The 19,040-nt window shown below is 38.4% G+C and overlaps 1 protein-coding gene and 1 long non-coding RNA gene across 2 annotated transcripts in view; both read left to right on the top strand.

The window, feature by feature from the left end:
• The window catches only part of Hs6st3 (heparan sulfate 6-O-sulfotransferase 3), a 711,590-nt gene that overhangs the window by 139,518 nt on the left and 553,032 nt on the right, over nucleotides 1-19,040 (top strand). The gene's annotated exons all lie outside the window — the stretch shown is intronic.
• Nucleotides 1,775-9,262, top strand: LOC114692510. The gene is made up of 2 exons (XR_003734431.1): nucleotides 1,775-7,356; nucleotides 7,394-9,262. It is a non-coding gene; the product is annotated as an uncharacterized LOC114692510 (long non-coding RNA).

The following is a 19,040-nucleotide window of genomic DNA, read 5'->3' as shown; positions in this document are numbered from 1 at the left end:
GAAGGCACAAGCCACATAAGATAAAGAGGAAATAAAGGTCTTGAGTGGACTTTAATAATCCCCCAGCCTCAGAACATGCCACAGATACCTGTGTTCAAAGGTTATGAGCAGCATATTTTGTGGTACAAAATAAACTTCATTTTCCTGCATCTGGAGATTAATACTACAGGAAATTAAAGAATGTAGTGAAGCTCAGAGAAGAGGGGAGAAATAACTGGTTCAAGAGGTTGCCAGGATACTAAACCTAACAGCAGCAACTAGCTTTCTTTAATGAAAATTGCCCACCTTGGGCTAGAAAGATGGCTCAGTGGTTCAGAGCGCTGGTTGCTCTTCCAGAGGTCCTGAGTTCAATTCCCAGCACCCACATGGTGACTCACATCCATCTATAATCATATTCCCACTGGCTCCAGTGCCCTCTTCTCACGTGGAGACATACATGCAGACACAACATCCATAAATCTTGAAAAATAAAAAAGGAAAATTACTCCCCCCAAAATAAGACCAGATAAATGTGCTGGCTTTTCAAACTTCCTTCCTGGAGGATTGTCTCTGAGAACCCTGCTCTTTAAATAGCAGCACATTATTCAGATCTAACAACTAGTAATTGGCCCAAAGTCTGAATCAGTATGGAATAATCAAAATGAACTTATTTATAGAGAATTATCATGTTAGTGAATTTTAGATGAATAATTAGCACTCAAAACTTAAGACCTCTGTGACATTAATTTCTGGAATTTTAATGCCTGTCCTTTGAGATTTTTTTCATTTACCTGGAAGCATGCTTGAACTCAACTGTCATAGTTTAATGATAAGATTTTTATTTATTTATTTATTTATTTATTTATTTATTTATTTATTTGTGGAGAGGCAATGACTCTTCCTGTAGCTAGTGCAAGGATATATTTCTGTGAGATATTTTGCAGATGATCTTGTTGAAGAGTGTTAAATTAGCAGTTTCTATAGCATTTTTTTGTGCCTTTAAATTGTAAAATTGAATGTTATGTATTTTGGTTTAGGGATGGAATGTGATCATGTCATATGCTTTAGTATTTATTTGTTCATGATTTACAAGACATGTTTGTTTGTTAAGTAGCATCTTACTTTTGTAGGCCATACTTTTCTAAACTTTCTGTTTCATTACACATACACACACTCACACACACACACACACACACACACACACACACATACATACATACACAGTCACTCACATGGCTACAGTTTTCAATATTATTGTGTTGGTTCTTTATTCCATATATTCCATCTAACAGTGAGGCAGAGATGGATGGGAGCGTGAGTCAACTCCACTCAGTCATAGGAAGTGTGACAGTGTGACAGTGGTCATTTAGTGAATGCCGTATGGTGAGATGGTCTCACACAGCCATGTCTGTTGTGCTGGCTGTTATGGCACACATACCCAGGATAGCACAGCCTGTCCCATCACGTCACCCTGTGCAGTTTTGTCCACATAGCTGCTGAAACCTCTTACCAGTGCCCTGCAGTGTATTGCAGCCTTGATGTTGGTAGGGTTGGTGTGCAGAACATTGTTTTTCTTTCTGTTTTTAGTACTGAGGATTGTACTCTGAGTCATACATATACTAGGCAAATGTTAACATTGCCATGTCCTCAGTCCTATATTTATCTTGAGACAGTGTCTGGCTGACCTTGAGCTCACTTATGTATCCCAGCCTGACCTCAAACTTGTGTCCTCCTGCCTCAGTTGCCTAAATAGGTGGAATTGTATGCATGCACCACCAGAATGCATGCACCCCTACCAGAACATCTTTTTGGTGCCCAAGTTTAGTCCTAAGCCTGAGAATCATCTCTCTTTAGACCTCCATGGCTGAACCAGAATGATGACTTTCATGATAGACTACCTGCACTTCATCGTAACACAAATTAAACCCTAGATACTCTGTCTGGAATGGATGTATGGAGATTTTTATTTTTTCCTTTCTTAATATGTTTATGTCTAACTTGAGGGGGCATGTGAAGAAGGAAAGACAACTGCTTAGATGCTGTATTAACCTTTACATCACAATTTGATGATAATTGTGTAACTGATCTGATAGATGCCCTTGAATATCTATTTGGGATTATTCAACTCCCCCCTCTCTTTCTACCCATGGGCAATTTATCTCAGATTTAGCTGTTTTTTTTTTTTTTTAATATAGTTTTGAGTGAGGTATTCTAGTTTCTTAGATCTCCTCTGATCCTCACCCCTCCCCTCTCTCTTTTCACACAGTATAATTTAACAGAACACGCAGGAACGTGTCTCAGTGCCCCAGCAGCATGCTGTCTATCCAAGCGGCTCACATAAGTCCCTTACATGTTACCTGTGGGTTTTCAAGATGTTCCGGTCTCTATGTCAGGGTAGCCTCCACAGTGCCTCCAGTTATCCTGTGGTTCTTAAGGTTAATGATTGCAAATGAAATAAATCCCAAAGCCCATCACTGTCAATATTGCTGGTTTGGACACGAGAAAGGAAAACAGTGGAGTCAACACCAAATTTTATTTCTAGGACTTAAAGATGGATTGTTCAACACATCTTTAAAATTATTACAATAAAGTTGCTTGGGAATGACCATAGTCTTTTGTTACAGGCAGACTAGACATGATGAGTTTTAGGATATATATGTTAACATATGTATATTATATATAATAACATATATATGTATGTTTATGTTATCAGAGCAGGTAATGTTGGCCTGAGGCTGCAGGGCCCTCTAATTGTCTCACAATGCCCTAGAAAAGTGATCTTTTGCACAGGATTCTTCTGATTACTCTAAAAAATGAATTCTTGGGCCATCATCTCTTACTTTCTGACTTAGATGTCTTTTAGGCCATTTTTAAATAATGTGGTCTGACTTTTATGTTTGTTTAAGTGGAACATGTTTGCATTGTTACTGGGAGTTCATTTAATTTTTCCAAAGGGTAATTGAATTATCCTGAAGTTGAATGCATGTTTTATGCACAGCAGTGTATTAACTTGTAAGGTGGCAATTGAGGGAATCACTAAGAATAAAACATTTCCTCCAAGCATCCTAAGTATTTTGGGAACTTAAAATGTGAATTTTGATCACAGATATTCTTTGTAGACAGCTGACTGACTTAATTGGTTGCACCTGACAGGTATGCCTATATTCAGAACCATTTAGAAGTAAATGTGCAAATTAAATGATTGGAGGGAAATATGTGTGAATGTTAATGCTGTTATTACATGGCACCCACTCTAGGAGGTCCGGACAAGTAACCAATGCTGTTATTACATGGCACCCACTCCAGGAGATGTAAACAAGTGACCATGGGTATATCCTTCTGGAAACTAACAAATAATTTCCCAACTCAGGTAAATTAGAGCCACTATTAAGTAATTTGGGTCACTTTTATGTCTGTTAATATAAGTTAAGAAAACAATAGATTTTAATATTCCAAAGGTTGTGCTTTTTCCCAAGGTGGCAGGTTTTTACTGGAGCAAGATACTTTACCTGCTAATAATGTTTTTCTCAATGCAAAGATAAGATAACTTTAGATAATCTTGCTGACCATGTACGTCTCATCATCAGTGGAGGAGGTCGCAAAGGGCAAAGCCATGTGTCTTAAAATTCTTAAAATTCTCATCCACCCATCTCTGTCTCACAGCTCTCATCCATCATCTCTACTTGCATCAGGTATCACTGCCATAGCACTTTAAAGGTTTTGCTTTCCTTTTTAGTAAGTGAACAGTTTGTAAACCGATTGTTGTTTTTCTATTTATCTTGTTATGATAGATCTATTTGACTACCTGACAATTCTGCTTACCCAGATGTTTTAGTTTCCAAGCCCATAATTTTTCTTTTCGTACAGCTAAAATTGATGATAATTAAATGTCATAAAGTTTGAGAACACATCAAAACAGGAACTTCAATTGGGTGGAAAATGAAGAAACATAAGAGTATAAGAAGCCAGTAAGCTTGCAGACATTTGTGAAGAGAATTCTGGAGTCGGTACTGGAAATTTAGCCCTTCAACGACTAGCTGATCTTTCAGTGCTTTGTGTTGGGCCTTTGGTTTCCTGTGCTTCTCAGTGACAGCAAAAATAATCAGGCTGAAGAGCAGAGACAACCAGAAGTGTCAGCTCAGTGTGAGATGATTGATGACAGAGAGGATCCGACCCTCTTAAAAATGGATTTGGTGCAGTAATTTAAATAGTTTAGAACATTTGAAAACAACTGATGAATGGATCTATGTATATTTCAAAGAGGAAATACCTTGAAAAATTGCAGGACTCAGATGAATAAATAAAAATTCATTACAATATCATTAGTTTAAAGGATAGTTGTTTATAATTTTGTTAATTAAACTATGTGAATTCTCTTCTAACATATGGTTTAAATGGAAGAGCACACTGCACAATTCCAGTTTCTGTGAAATATTTTTCTGTGTAAAGAAATATAATGGCATAGTTATGTCCTTGAGGTGTCTTCCATCGAGGATAGACATCTTGATATGATTCCCATTGATGGAACATAAAAGCAATAAAAATTTTTTTAAAACAAGATCTTAAAGTTTATTTACAGGCAAAATTACAGGAACCAGCTAATCTTGACATCATTCACATTGATTGATTAATATCTACACAGTTGATTGCCTTTTTGATATTCCATGTTGATTTTTATCTGGATAGTATGCTCCATTAAATACCTTTATTGCATTTAAAAGTATACAGGGCTGAAGCTGTAGTTTGTTTGGTAGAATGCTTGCCCCCTACACTGGGTTACAGCCCAAGAATAGCATAAAACTTGGTATGATGGCACATACCTCTAATTCCAACACTCTAGAAGTGGATAGAGGCAGGGGTACCAGAAATACAAAGTCATTCTTTGCTACATAGAAGTTTCAAGGCCATCTGGGGCTACATGAGACTGACAAAATAAAACAAAACCAACCAACCAACCTAACAACAAAAACCTACAAAACGGTGAAGCCATTAAATTCATGGTTGTAGAGGTTTCCATTTTATCTTGACTCAAGATAGAACTATTTATGGCCAATCTCTAGAAATGAATTTGCCCCAGAACATCTGTTTTACACAATCATGCAAAAACAGAGGTTTTTGTAAAGCACAGCTTTAAATCTAGCCCTAATCCTAACTATCTTACATTATCAGACTGTATTTCCAACTTTGAGGTCAATGTTTTCCAGTTTTTTCTCTAAAATTAGGGACTTAGACGTTTGTGGACCCAGCAGAACAGTAATAATCATTTTGATCTAGCCTCTAAAACAGGTGTCATTTTGATAAATGGTCCTAATTAAGTTGAGGTCTCAGGTAGGAAGCCGATTCAGTTAATGGACTGACACCAGGTTGGCCATGGCCAGACAAGGACAGATGTCACAGTAGGGCAGATGCAGTACTTTGTTACCTCAGTCAAGTCTCCAAGCTGCATCTCCCATAGTTTGATCAAAGGACCTCAGTGCTGAGACTCCATGGCTTGAATGTGAATTTATTTGAGGGTTACAGGATGGATTGCAGTTATGGAAATTTCAGCTTTCAGGCCATTAAGAAGACCTGATCTCCATTTTACAGTGAGAGACAAGTACATAAAAATGATTAATTAGCCAAGAAGCTTATTGTTTCCAATCCATGATTCATATCCCTTCTGCACAACATGGGTTTAAACTGCTGGAGACAAAGCTCTTTAATGTCTTCTTACATTAATTTCAATAGTGATTGTTTTGGTAAGGAGCAAGCAGCATGCTCTCTCCCTGCTTTTCCCATAATTGAAAATACTTTTTTTTTTTTTTTATCATTCAATGACACAGGGACACAATCTTCTCTTTTTAATCACCATTTCATGGCACTACATTATTCCATGGATAGCTCTAGTATTGGCTATGATAAGACTATGACCCCCACTTCCCCTCACTTAAAAACAAAGAAGGGGAGGTATGCAGAAAAATAACTGAAGTCAATTGCATCAACTTTCCTAATGTTGTGTGGTTGGCAACCTTCTTCCGTAAAGGATCAAGCAGGGCATTTTTCAGGTTTAGCAGGCCATATGCTCTCTCTCACATCTATTTATTTCTGTGGCTGTGATGTGAAAGCAGCCATAGAAAAAAAATCATACACACCGGGCTATGGATGTGCTCCATTACAACTTTGTAGTGTGTGAGACTTACAATTCCAAATACTTTCACAGTCCAAGAATATTCTTATTCTTCTTATTAAATTTTTCATGTAAAAACATATTTAGCATGACCATACAAAGACAGTAGCCTGGCATTAACCCATGGCTATAGTTTGTAATTTCTCAGTTCTAATACACAGGAAGCTCTACTAAGTCATAAAGCATTGTCCTTGTTTTTCAAGGAAAAAAATTATTAAATGCTAGACCCCAAATCATACCAAATCTCTGAGAAACTCCAGAAAGAAGTAGAAGAAAATCAAGGAACATGGGGGGTGTGGGTATACTTCAACTGTGGTAGGAAGAAACCTGAGAAAGCAGTGGTCTCTAGGTCCACACAGTGTGGGCAAAAACTGCAGAGGATGCCTTGTGAATTTAGGAAATTTCAGGTTACATCCGGGAAACAAAAGGCTGAGCCATTTCAAGATGTAGTTTTGTTCTTTTATATAACCCCAAATATTTTCAAGGCAAAATTAAGTGTTGGCTCAATTTGTGTGCCTCAACATATGCTGTGGCATCCAGACAAGGTACTTACTTGTTTTCCTCTGATTTTGGGAGTCCTGTGATTTTGATGTTGGACAGGAAAATTGAAATTCTCTGAAAAAGCCTACCTACGTTCAGTGTTTTAATGTATTAGAAGTGTATGGGCTTGAAGATGCAGCTCAGGTGGTAGAGGCCCATCATGCATGATAATGACAGCAGAGAGTGCAGCCCACCCAAAGAGTCTGCAAGGCTGGCTGGTGGGTTAGAACCCTGTGATTGTGGAGAATTGGAATGTTGCATCCAGTGTGGTTGGTACTTGATCTGGCTAGGATGGTGAGGTGATGAAGAAAGGACAGACCTGCAGAAGTACACATGGAAAAGCTGGGTTCAGGTGGTGGAGGGGAGCCAACTACGCAGCAACCTGGAACATCAGCAGTTTTTTTAGGTACAGGGGAAAGGTCACTGGTCACAGTGGGAGGCGCCTGGAGGTAAGCAGTCACTGTTCACAGTGGGAGGCGCCTGGAGGTGAGCAGTCTCTGTTCACAGTGGGAGGCGCCTGGAGGTGAGCAGTCACTGTTCACAGTGGGAGGTGCCTGGAGGTGAGCAGTCACTGTTCACAGTGGGAGGCGCCTGGAGGTGAGCAGCCACTGTTCACAGTGGGAGGCGCCTGGAGGTGAGCAGTCTCTGGTCACAGTGGGAGGCGCCTGGAGGTGAGCAGTCTCTGGTCACAGTGGGAGGCACCTGGAGGTGAGCAGTCTCAGGCTGTGAAACTAGGAGGGTGAGGCTGAAGCTGCTAGTTTTTCACACACTGGTCAACTGTTCATAAGTCTCTCTACTTGGACCAGGAGAAGGCTTTGCCATTTTGAGCCTGACCTGAGGAAGGCTTTGCCGATTCCCCACAGGTCTGAGGCCTTGGCCCTTGGCCCTTGGCTCATGTTAAACAATCCATGTGCACACAGGACTTCACTTGCTCAGGACTTTGCTCTTTCCCTACAGTTTGAGGTTCAGAGACATTATCTTGGGTTGTCTTTAGGTTCCTTAGTAGTCATTCACTGCCTACCCTTGCATCTAACCAAGCATCTTTCTGACTATGAGTTGAAACCCATGTGCACAGACTACTGGCTTTTACTAACACAAATCTTAAATGTCATTAAATAGAACCTGAAACCTATAGCAGGGATTTCTCCAATTTTTTGTAACTAGAGCAATGGCATTCCCACCAATGTATCTGAAAATGTCTTGATTTATGGATTATTTTGTTCTACAACCATAAAACCACAATGAAGTCATCTACTTGTGGGAATATGGTATTTGGACAACTTGAATCTGTATCCTTGGCTATCGGGACTCATATTTGATGCTGAGATAAATTATCTCATATTCCATTTGAGAGCAGAGCTGTGTTTGAAGTTGACAATGAGTCTGGGAGAATAAGCAAGTCTTGCTGGAGAGGACAAAGAGAGAGAACAGGCCCTTGATAAGGAAGAATTTATATAGGGCAGTGTAGAACTCAGTACAGATGGGTAAGAAAACACTGGATGTGAGTGAAGAAGTCTGTGTTCTGAGATACCAGCAGAAGGGTTTGGAAAGAAAGAGGAAGTGAGCAGGGTGCTTCACAAGGGCCTGGAGAAAAGGATGATTGTGGAGGATTGATCATAGGGGAACAGAGAGAATCAAGAGGAAGGGGAGAACAGATGAAAACAAGAGAAGCAATTGGTTCCTAGAGATGACCATCTCTGGGCAGGGCTTGAAGAAGAGGACTCCCAAGATGGCTTAGTGGGTATAGACACTTAACTCTAAGCCTGATGACTTGAGTATCATCCCTGGAACTTCCATCATATAAGGAAAGGACAGACACACATAAGTTATTCTTTGACTGCCACATACCTGCTATGGAATGTGTTTGCACATAGACACATAAAACAAATACATGTGTACATACATAAATGTTACTTTTTAAAGAAGATGTCAGCAAGGAGTAGTGTATGGATAATATTATGGGGTCTTGGTGGTTTTAACCAAGGCTTGTAGAAAAATTGTTTGGAAGGAAAATGGCAAATTTGTTCTCAGGGTGATGTGTTGAGGTTTGCAAGACCAGTGTCTTTTCTACTGTGGAGTCAGTCAGCCAAAAAGGAGATTTGTGTATTTTGTGTATACCAAACAAGAAACCATTAAAGCTTTAATTCCATGGTTTTGTGAGCATGCTAACCACTCATTTTGAATGTCGATGTAGGCGAATCTGTTGCTTGATTGATACATCTGTTTTTCTTTTATAAAGCATTGGATTTTGTTCAGTGAATCTGCCTCCTCTAATTGTGCTATGGAAATTTTTATTTTTCCTACAAAATGGAAAATAAAATAACAACAAAAAATTAAGAGAGAATAAGGTCTAAATTCTTCTCTCAGTGAGACTACAGTGAGGGCAACAAGAGAAGTATTCTACCCAGGTAAGTGTCATGTTTTTCTTGAAGCTATGTAACATACCACATGCAAAAGGGCTGTCATGTCTATCAGGATGGGTAGGAAATTACAATGTTGTAATATTGGTTCTTTGTTCTTTTTATTCTTTTAGCGTTGTGTAGCAGCTATTACTGTCTTATTGAAAGCAAAAACCAGCGGGAAATGTAATTTTGAACCTGACAAATATAGGCCATTCATTTTATTATAAAGGGTTTGAAATACCTAAGAAATAACCCTAGTTTGAAGAACTTCAGCAAAATAAATCTGAAATGGAAAGAGGTACAGTGATGAGGACTGGAAAAAGATACCTAACAAATCAAAATAAAGCCGATTTTGAGGAAGAACAAAAACACAAAAGGAAATTGAGAAAATAATAAAAGAGACAATGAATCATAATAGAAAAAGATAAAATGATAGCAATTTGTGTTTACCTGGAAGCATTCATCCAGAAATTAAATTTGATAGGGATGAGGGATTTGGCATGGTTGGGCAGTAAGCTAATAATTATTTGGTTCCAGGAGGTTGGGGAAAGGAGTTCGAACAAGTCTACAGATGAATATAAAACTGTAGAAAGAACTGATATGAGCAAGATGATGGCATCCAGGAGGCAGGGACAGAAAGAAGCCAAAGATCATTCTAGGGGAGTGTGTGGGATGGATGTCTGACCTACTGTGTGTTGGCTGGGAAAGGCAGTGGTACATGGACACACAAGGTTTTAAAAGAGATGCTGACTCGTCAGCAAGACTTTTGTTTCTTCATCTATTAAAATAAACAAGGGAAACAAATAATAGCCACAAACTTAACAAGGACCAAGGGAACTGCTGGATGCTACACAGCTGTTTATTGTTATCATTTTTAAATTTTAATACAGTAGACCATTTCATATTGCATACAGTACTGTCTGTGCACTTTCTGTTGATAGTTTTGGAAATAAAGCATCTAGTGTTCTATGGGAGTTGATCCATTACAATATTTCCACAGACACAGAGTTTTCACCTCTGCTTCCATACTTTTTAATTTTGAACAATTCAAATAAAGTTGAGCAAAGTACAGAAATTAAGACAAGACATCCATACTCTACAATTGGGAAATAAATGATATTTTCATGTATTTACTTTTTGTATGAAACATGCTGAAGTCTCTATAATTTATTTAGAGTTGTGAGTCAGTTATTTTGTTTCCTTGCCAGCACCCAAGCAGACGAATATCCTGAGAGAGACAAATGCACAAAGTGGCTGCCAAGGCCTTTCACACCTTAAATTGCAGGCCAGGGCTCCACTGCTGTCCCATCTTCTGCAGTGGGACCTCCTTCCTGTTTCTTAAAATGCCTGTCTGTGCCCCCTACCCCCCATCTCCACCAGCGGATGACCTTGCCCCTTAGGACACTGAGAAGGTGGATAGCATCAGAATGATCTCTGCTGTTTTCTCAGGACCAAATCTGTAAGTTCACCCCTGTCATTCTTTTTTATTGCAGGGCAGGGACATCCCCCCTCCTCTCCTCCCCTCTCCTTATTGACTTCTCTTAAGTTCTTTTACTCACCCTGGGTTTGTCCTCCTGATTCTCTGCCTTCTGCTGAACTTCTGTCTCTATAACACCTCCCTTCGTCTTACTACCAAATCAGTGCATAAAAAACAACCAAACCCTTAAATCCTTGACCCTGTATTCCTTTCCAACAAGGATTCTGAATAGTGCTGTCAATATTTAGATATTTGTAGGGCATGTCCAGCTTACCAAGGGCCATGTCCCCGGAGAAAAATGACTCTTCCTCCCCTCACAGCCATCATCTGCCAATAGTGCTTTCACTAGAGGTGGAGACTGAGGAGTTTCTCCCCCGTCCCTGCTGGGATGTCAACGGGCTTGTGTTTATGCAGGGTTTGCAGGCAACCATAGCTGATGTGAGTTCAGAATATAACAGCCGTGTCAAATCCAGAAGTCACTGTTTTCTCTGCAACCTCTGGGCCTTAGAATCTTTCTGCACCCCCTTCCATGATATTTTCTAAGCCTGTGTGTGTGTGTGTGTGTGTGTGTGTGTGTGTGTGTGTGTGTGAAGTTTGACCAGTTATGAATCATTGCATTAACTGTCATCCACTGCAAAATGAAGACCGAGAGCTGTACTAACACATGGATATAAAGATAAGTATTTAGAAGGCACTTTGATACCACTTAGCAAAATAACAGCAGTAGGTTTTCCCCCGGGGCTTATGACCTCACCAGCCACATGTTCTTGTCCAGATTTACAGTATCAGTCATGCGTTTCCTCCTGTCAAGCAGGCCTTAAATCCAAGCCTAAGGCAGTTGGCTGTTCCTATAACAATCATGTCTGTCATGCCAGGCTGGTTGCTATTGCACTTTGCGGGGTTCATAGCTAGGTAAGACTGTTGATGGCTTTTCTTTCCCAGCATCCTGCATAATGCTTTCTGGCTCCATGAAACCTAGACAGCAGGGGGAAAGCTTCAGGGTCAGGATCAGCTTTATCTCTCTATACCCAGTGATCCAAGTATATACCATATTCAGCAATAGGATGCTACTCTTGGGTTCTGTTGGGCAACCAAGAGCAGTTTATGGGGCTTTCTGGGATCCCCTTGACAAGTAGCTTGAAAGAAGGTATTCATAGCTGGCACTGGTATTTTTGAGTGATAACCTATGGTTTCTGGGAGGAGCATCATCCCCTTGTATAAGATGAAAGCATGCTAACTCTTTAAAACATATTTCTTCAGGAAACTTATAAAACAGTTAGTTTTTATGTTGCTTCTGCAAGCATCCTTGTTGGTAGTTATCACTCCCAATAGGTTGCTTTTTAAAATAACAATCATGACTTCAATGAATGGGCATGCCTGGGAGATGCATGAAGTCAAGGCAGTTGTTACCTACAGTCACTGCTTTGTCACGTGTCTGGCACAGTGATTGTGAGGAGCATATAGTATGCTTTCCATAGATATTTGCACAGAGAATGAATAGACTTGTCAGGTGTTAGCTTTCTTTGGTACCGATGGGAGGAATAAAGACTACTCAGCAGGTAAGATGATCCTATGTGAGCCTGGTGGTGGAGAACCATGAGAAGTGGAAAGGGTTGGTGGCACAAAATGTGGTGATGACAAATGCTACAGAAAGGTTCAGAGCTTGAGAAATTACAAAGTGATTGTATCTTGTATGGATGAAGAGGTGGGGCTGGAGGAGGGATTAAGAAGAAATACAAGTTCTACACTTTCTACCATGTGTAGATGTACAATATCTTCAGGAAACCTGGCTAAAAAATAGAATTCATTAAATGACTTGGAATACAAAACATAAACTACAAAGGCACTGAAGTTGAGAAAGTTTGAATCTGCTTATGTGTCCATGAGCACAGGGTTTACAAGGGTTACTATGGAGGTTACACGATGCTTATTGATTATGAGAAATAACTTTAGTAATACCTTATGTTTTATATTGTTGATATGACGTCACTTCACCTGCCTATACTGATGAACTCCATCTAAAAGCAGTTGGCTTATCACATTATAGTACTTGATATGAAAAATGCTCTATATAAAATAAATTGTAATGGGTGGTTTATTAAAGAAAACACTGTTAGAGCATGCAATGTAACTGTTCTTAGTAAATACAATGCTTTTTGCAATGCACTCATTTGTCTTATTAAAGCCAATTATATGTTTGTTTTGCCTAATTTTTACTGTACAAAAGGAATTTGAAATACTTAATAGTCAATTACTGTGAGCATGCAGATAAAAATAATGAATATTATCAAACAAAGAGTTTATATATGAGGCAAGGCAGACATGAATATAGTCTATATAAATTTGTCAGAAATTAATAACTTCTATTTTAAGCCTCTTTGGAGCATTTAGGGGGAAGAAAACATTTAAATCAATTACATTCCTACTTGCTTCTTAGACTGATGACATGATTCTATCTAAATGGAATCCTGGTTAAGGCTATATCCCCATCTTCTCAAGGGATTTTTTTTTTTCTTGTGAGAACCTTATCATAAAGAAAAGCAATCTCTTGATGCTCAGATCTTCATATCTAGTCTTTTTTGGAACAGTTGACACTCTTAGGAGTCATTAGAGAGGAGCCCTGAATTTGCCTTCAAGGGATAAAGGGATAATGGGGAATGATATATTCAAACAATTGGCATCTGATAGTGGTGACTATGCTGATAATACAATTTTTCTCATGAAGTAAAAGATGTTTTAATCCACCTATCATTTTTGTTGTGCTTATAATATTTTAGGCATGGAAAAGCATGATAGGTCTGGTTCTCACTGCATGTAGTTGGAAGTCTCCAAGTTGCATGAAGAAATAAGTAGGTTGTGATAGAGGAATCAAGAGCATGGCAGGATGTGAAACGGGTAGAGGAAGGCTAGGGAGATGGTACACAAAGGCATAAATTTTGGTTTCACTTTAGGAATAAGCCTTAGTAATCTATGGCACACAAGAGTGACTGTAACAAATAATAGTAGTGCATTGTATAATTAAAAAATATATGGTGTCTAACTAACAAACGGATTGAAGAAGGCTTTCTGGAAGAAACGATGGTTAAACTAAGCCTTTATTTAAGTAGGAGATAATAAAAGGAGATAGAAGAATGAGCATGTTTGCAGGTCTTGGGGCCTTAGAAAAATGTAAACAAGTCCTGACTGGCTCGACTTTAGTGTTATAAGAAATGGAAGAGATGAGCCGGGGGATGGGTAGAGAACAGGCTTGTGTTTATTGTAAACCACATGGAGAAGCTTACACTTGGTGCTGATGCCAAGAAACAACTGAAGACTCAAGGAGGTACACATGAGATCGAAGTTTATTAGCCTCTTCTCAAGGCAGGATGGAGGGTACATGAGGAGGAAATGATGCTGGATGCAGGGAGGCGTGTGAGGGTGTTGCTAAGGTATCCTACCAAGAACCCATGGTGCCTTTTTCTTAGGCGATAGCAGGGATAGACACAAGAGGCCAGTGTCAAGGAAATGTTGAGTTATAATGACCAATGTGGAGGCGGGTAGGTGGTCTGAGTAGACTGGCTGACTTATGGCCTCATGGATGACAAAAGAGGGCAGACCTGCAGCTTATTTCTACTTCCTGCTGTTCCTCCCTGTGTCCCACAGAGAAGTAATAGTATTTATATGAAGAAAATGAACAGCTCAAATGAAAAGACCATAAATCTTTTTGCAGCTCAGGTACATGGTTGGTTCCCTCCACCCCTCATAAAATGAAAGGAATGCCTAATAGAACTGTCAGATGATAGATCATTAAAAATAATTTTTGTTGCTAGATCACTATTTGAATTTTGGCTCAGAAGGAATTTAAAGAATTGAGTGGCATCAGTGTAATAAAACTTCCATTTCTATCTTCTATTTATGTAAAAAATGTTATAAACACCGATGTAAAAAATGAAAAGTAGAAAGAAATAAGCTAGATATAAAACAGTTTCATTCTTGAATTGTTTTATTATCCATGAGTCTAGGACATAATTGAGAAAATCAAAACCATTTTAATTAATAGTTCCATCTAAATTCTCTTTTCAATAGTTAATATATTTGACAAAATATAAACACGGTATACTGTGTTTATCAATTATATTTGAAGTCAATTTAATAGAAACCTAATACAGAAGAAAAATGTTATTGCTTCAAAACCTTATAGTCTCAGGAGATTAAAAAAATTAAATTTACCAACGTGCTTTCCAAAGATGTTTGATAAAGTGATCAATAAAACACATTCAAGCACAAAATATATTGAGTTTAAGTTTTTTTGGGGGAAGTAGAACAGAATCATGAGCTCAAAGAGAAAAGGAACAATGTAAAGTTTATTGATGTTAAAGGGGGAGATCATTCATGTGATTTTTTTTTAATTGGATGACAAAAGGAAAGGAATCACTGGTAATTTTCACATGCTTTAAATATTGGACATGTTTAAAAAGACAAGGTAACAGTAATATTTTAAATGTCATATAATTCCACAAAATAGAGGAAATCATATTTTTGCTAGGGATGTTTCATGTGAAGTTACAGAACATGTTTTCATGTCAACTTTAAAATATGAGAGTTTTTTTTTTAAAACTCAACATTCTTTTTTGTTGGGTATATGAGCATGAGTTTGAGGACTACTGGTCTAAGGAAGGACAGTAGGGTGAGGCAGGGAATGATGTTGATTAGATCCAAGGTCATTCACGTAGACAACTATCTCTCTCAACCCCAGAATAAGAAAAGGGACCAGGATAGCTTGCTTCTTGTTAACTCATAGACTGTATTTATGGGATTGGAGATTAGGCAGTATGAGAGAGCAGATACCCAAAGAGAGTGGGAGCTGTGTTTCATGATACAAGAACACCAGGTGATGGCTGAAAACCCAAGTTCAGTGAGAGACCCTGTCTTTAAAAATAATAAAGAATAAAACAGTGAAGAAAGACATCTGATATTAACCTCTTCCTTCCATGCTTACACATGCACATGTGTTCATTGACACACACACACACACATACACACACACACACACACACACACACACACACACACACACACTTGAAACCCTCCTACCTTCTTGGTGAGGATAAAACGTAATATAGTAGCTCTGGCCAACAGTATCACAATTTTTCAAAAAGTTCACAATGGGCTAAAATTTAGCTTTTGGTATTCACATAAAATAATTAAAATTGGGATATTGAAGCAATATCTTTATACCCATGTTCATTGCAGTGATTTTTTTCCTAATAGACATAGGTTTTTTGTTTGTTTCAATACTATCATTGTACTTATTGATACTTTCTTTTTAAATTAAAAATTGTATTATTATTTTCTTTGAGAATTTCATACATTATATTTTTTATCATGTTCTTTCCTGTTCCCAAACTTCTCTCAGGTCATCACCATCCCTTATTACCCATCCAACTTCATGATCTCACTCTCTCTTAAAACAAAAGAAAAGAAAAGAAAAAATGCCACTGAAAACATGAAGTCCTATTTGTGTTAGCCAATGACTTGAGCATGGAGGGGCCTGCTCTGGAGCGTGGTTGATATACCCGGTTCTTTAAAGTAAGATATACAGTGGATAGTAGCTGATCTATGGGGCAGTACAAATCTCTACTGCAACTGTTAGTGCTGGACTTTTATTTATGAAATGTTCCTTGAGTGTTTTCCTTGGTTTCCATGGTATTCTGTAAATTCCTTAAAGACAAGGATTGCACCTTAGACATCTTTAGTAGTCCCAAAGTGTTCAGCATAATACCCAACTTAAGTAGGCTAGCTTGATGCTCTACCTGCACTCAATCATTTTAACTAATAAAACTTTTTGTTAAGCCACCTTAATAATACCACTCCATTGACTGGGCCTATGGGATAGAGTTGCTCTTTTTGCAACAACAAAGCTGTCAGAGTTTAAATAATTGACAAGCTTGTTAATAGCTCCTGCTTGTATAATTAGACAATCATTTAAATTTGTGAGCATCTCGGGGGTGGAACTGTGGTGGCTTTAGCTACATCCAGTCTGTCTGAATAGCTTTCAAGTGTGACACTTTTGCATGCAAATTAATAGTTCTTCAGAAGGTATTAGGTGCTTTTTAAGAAATCTAGGAGTAAATTTTCTCCAGGGTGCTTCTCGGGTTGGTTAAAATGATCATGTTTATATTTGACTTATTTAAGGATATAGATCAAAACTAAATTGTCTTAGATTTACCATTTAGTCCATCAGAATTTTTTTAAGGGGGCTGCAAGCGGTTTTGTTTAGCTTCTAGAAAAAGTCTTATCTCTTTCTGTTAATGCTGAGCGATGTGGTCTTCAGGATAAACAAACCGAAAAAGGGTCCCTTGAGGATCTTAATTTGTTCAAATTAAGATGAATGTAGGAAGATAATAAAGCTGTTTTACAAAGCTGGTCTGACTTCAGCACAAGTAGTTTAACCATTCCTTTGGGGAAATTACATCACCCTTATGTGCAGGTTTAGTGAAGAAACAGTAATTATTGAGCATTATAATGGTTCTGTCCTTTCTTGTTTTAGCCTCTACTTTTGTGGACTTAGTGATATGAATCCAACATGCAGGTTCTTCCTTTTTAAATTTAAAAACATTTTATTTTATGCACATAGACATTTTTCTTGGCACCCACGGAGGCCAGAAGAGGGCATCAGATCCCCTGGAATTGGAGTTACAGGTGGTTGTGAGCCACTGAGTGGGTTCTAGGCACCCTACCCGGTTCCTTGGAAGAGCAGCCGGTGCCCTTAGAGGTTTTGCCATCTCTCCAGCCCTAGTTTTGTGGGGTTAGGCAACCTCACATCTCTGCTAAGCAGGGAGGTGGGAGACAAAGCTATCTGTCCTTTCATTTGGATGATAACACTGAAGTAAACTAAATCAAGCCCAGTTTTATAATAGGAAACCTTGTAATTACAGACTAGAGATATATTTCTCAAAAAGAAGACACAGTCTTTCTCCCTCTTTCACCATGTCCACTGAGCTCAGGAAGGTATGGAAGAGGCTGATTCCCTGAAGCTTCAATAGGAGATATCATTGTGAGAAATAAGAAATCCCAAATGCATTCACAATACAAACCATGTTGAGTTCTCATACACTCTATCTATTTGGGCATTAATCAGTGAAAATAAAATATCAGGGAGACTGCTTTTGTCACCCAGTTCTAGGTGTTTGCAGATGGCAAGAGCTATGCAAGGTAGCTTTAAACTCTTACTGGAAAGAAAATTGAAATCTGATGCCTCTGGTGTTAATTATCGAGGTGTATTCCTTCAGGGATAGAGATCTATGGGTGGCCTACAGCAGAAGTCTTCCGAATATGATGCATTCCATACTCAGATAATGAAGTCTTGTCAGTTTTCTTCATGGGAGGTTTAAATACATTGGGTTTTCTCTCTGAGGTAGGCGTAACCATGTTTGAAAATAAAATTGTTGTTGCAGCTAATGCCTATTAACTTTCAGTGTTATTCACATTTCTGTGCCTAGAAGTCACAGCATGCACTGAACATTAATCTTAATCACTTTCCATGGCATTGAAATTTTGCCTCATAACTCACTTGGAAGAATGAGATGGACAACTGCAGTGCTAATTTTGTGTGTTAATATTAAATCCTCTTAGGTGATGGGAATCAGGTTGCAAGTGCTGGTTTAGAATTGACATATGACATCCATGAACAATGGAACTTATTCTTGGACCCTATTTAAAGCTTGCCATGTAGTCATCACTCTGAGATTAGGTGCTGGGGATGTGCACCAGACTCAGAGACTAGAGTGAGAAGAGCAGAGTGGACACAGGATTGAGAGCGACATGGTGGGGCCTTTAATTGATGCACCTTAATTATTTCCATTTCATTTTTTCTGACAGTTCAAGGCCATCAATTCAGTTTCCTTAACTTGCTCATGGTTTCAAAAAAGACACAAGAGTCTACTTCACTCTTCTTTTTGGCTTGTGTTGGGTGGTCCCTAAAACCATCTTTGTTTTATGTATAAGCCACAGCATTAAGATTCTCCATCTGTCTTGAGCCTTTGGCTTCTATATGGAGTCTTAGTCACTAATGTAAACTCAAATAGTCACTTGTGACAATCAGGCAAGGAGACATTGTATAGCCCTCAAAGAAAGTCTATTGTTTATGCTGGTTTGGGCACAACATGAAAATTAAGGATTTCTTGATGGATTCTTCTATGAATGGAAGCTCTCACATGCCTACCTATTTATTGGATTGCAAAAATGTGGAAGGGGCTTAGAGAAGTCACGTTAATATTGTACATTATAATTCTCCATAAGCACAAAAAATTGAATAGAATTGAAAATTTTAAAATGGATAGACTAGGCCTAATCAATAAAAGAAAGCCATACAAAATTTAATAACATACATATTATATACATTGATATGACTTCCTATTTGACTTGTGACAGCTAGTTTTTCTGTCTTAGTGAAGATTGCATTTGTAAATGTTGTCTAACCTAATAATTTCATTTG

This window comes from Peromyscus leucopus, chromosome 9 (genome assembly GCF_004664715.2).
Source record: "Peromyscus leucopus breed LL Stock chromosome 9, UCI_PerLeu_2.1, whole genome shotgun sequence".
Classification (NCBI taxonomy): Eukaryota; Metazoa; Chordata; class Mammalia; order Rodentia; family Cricetidae; genus Peromyscus; species Peromyscus leucopus.
This window is presented reverse-complemented; position numbering and strand designations above follow the sequence as displayed.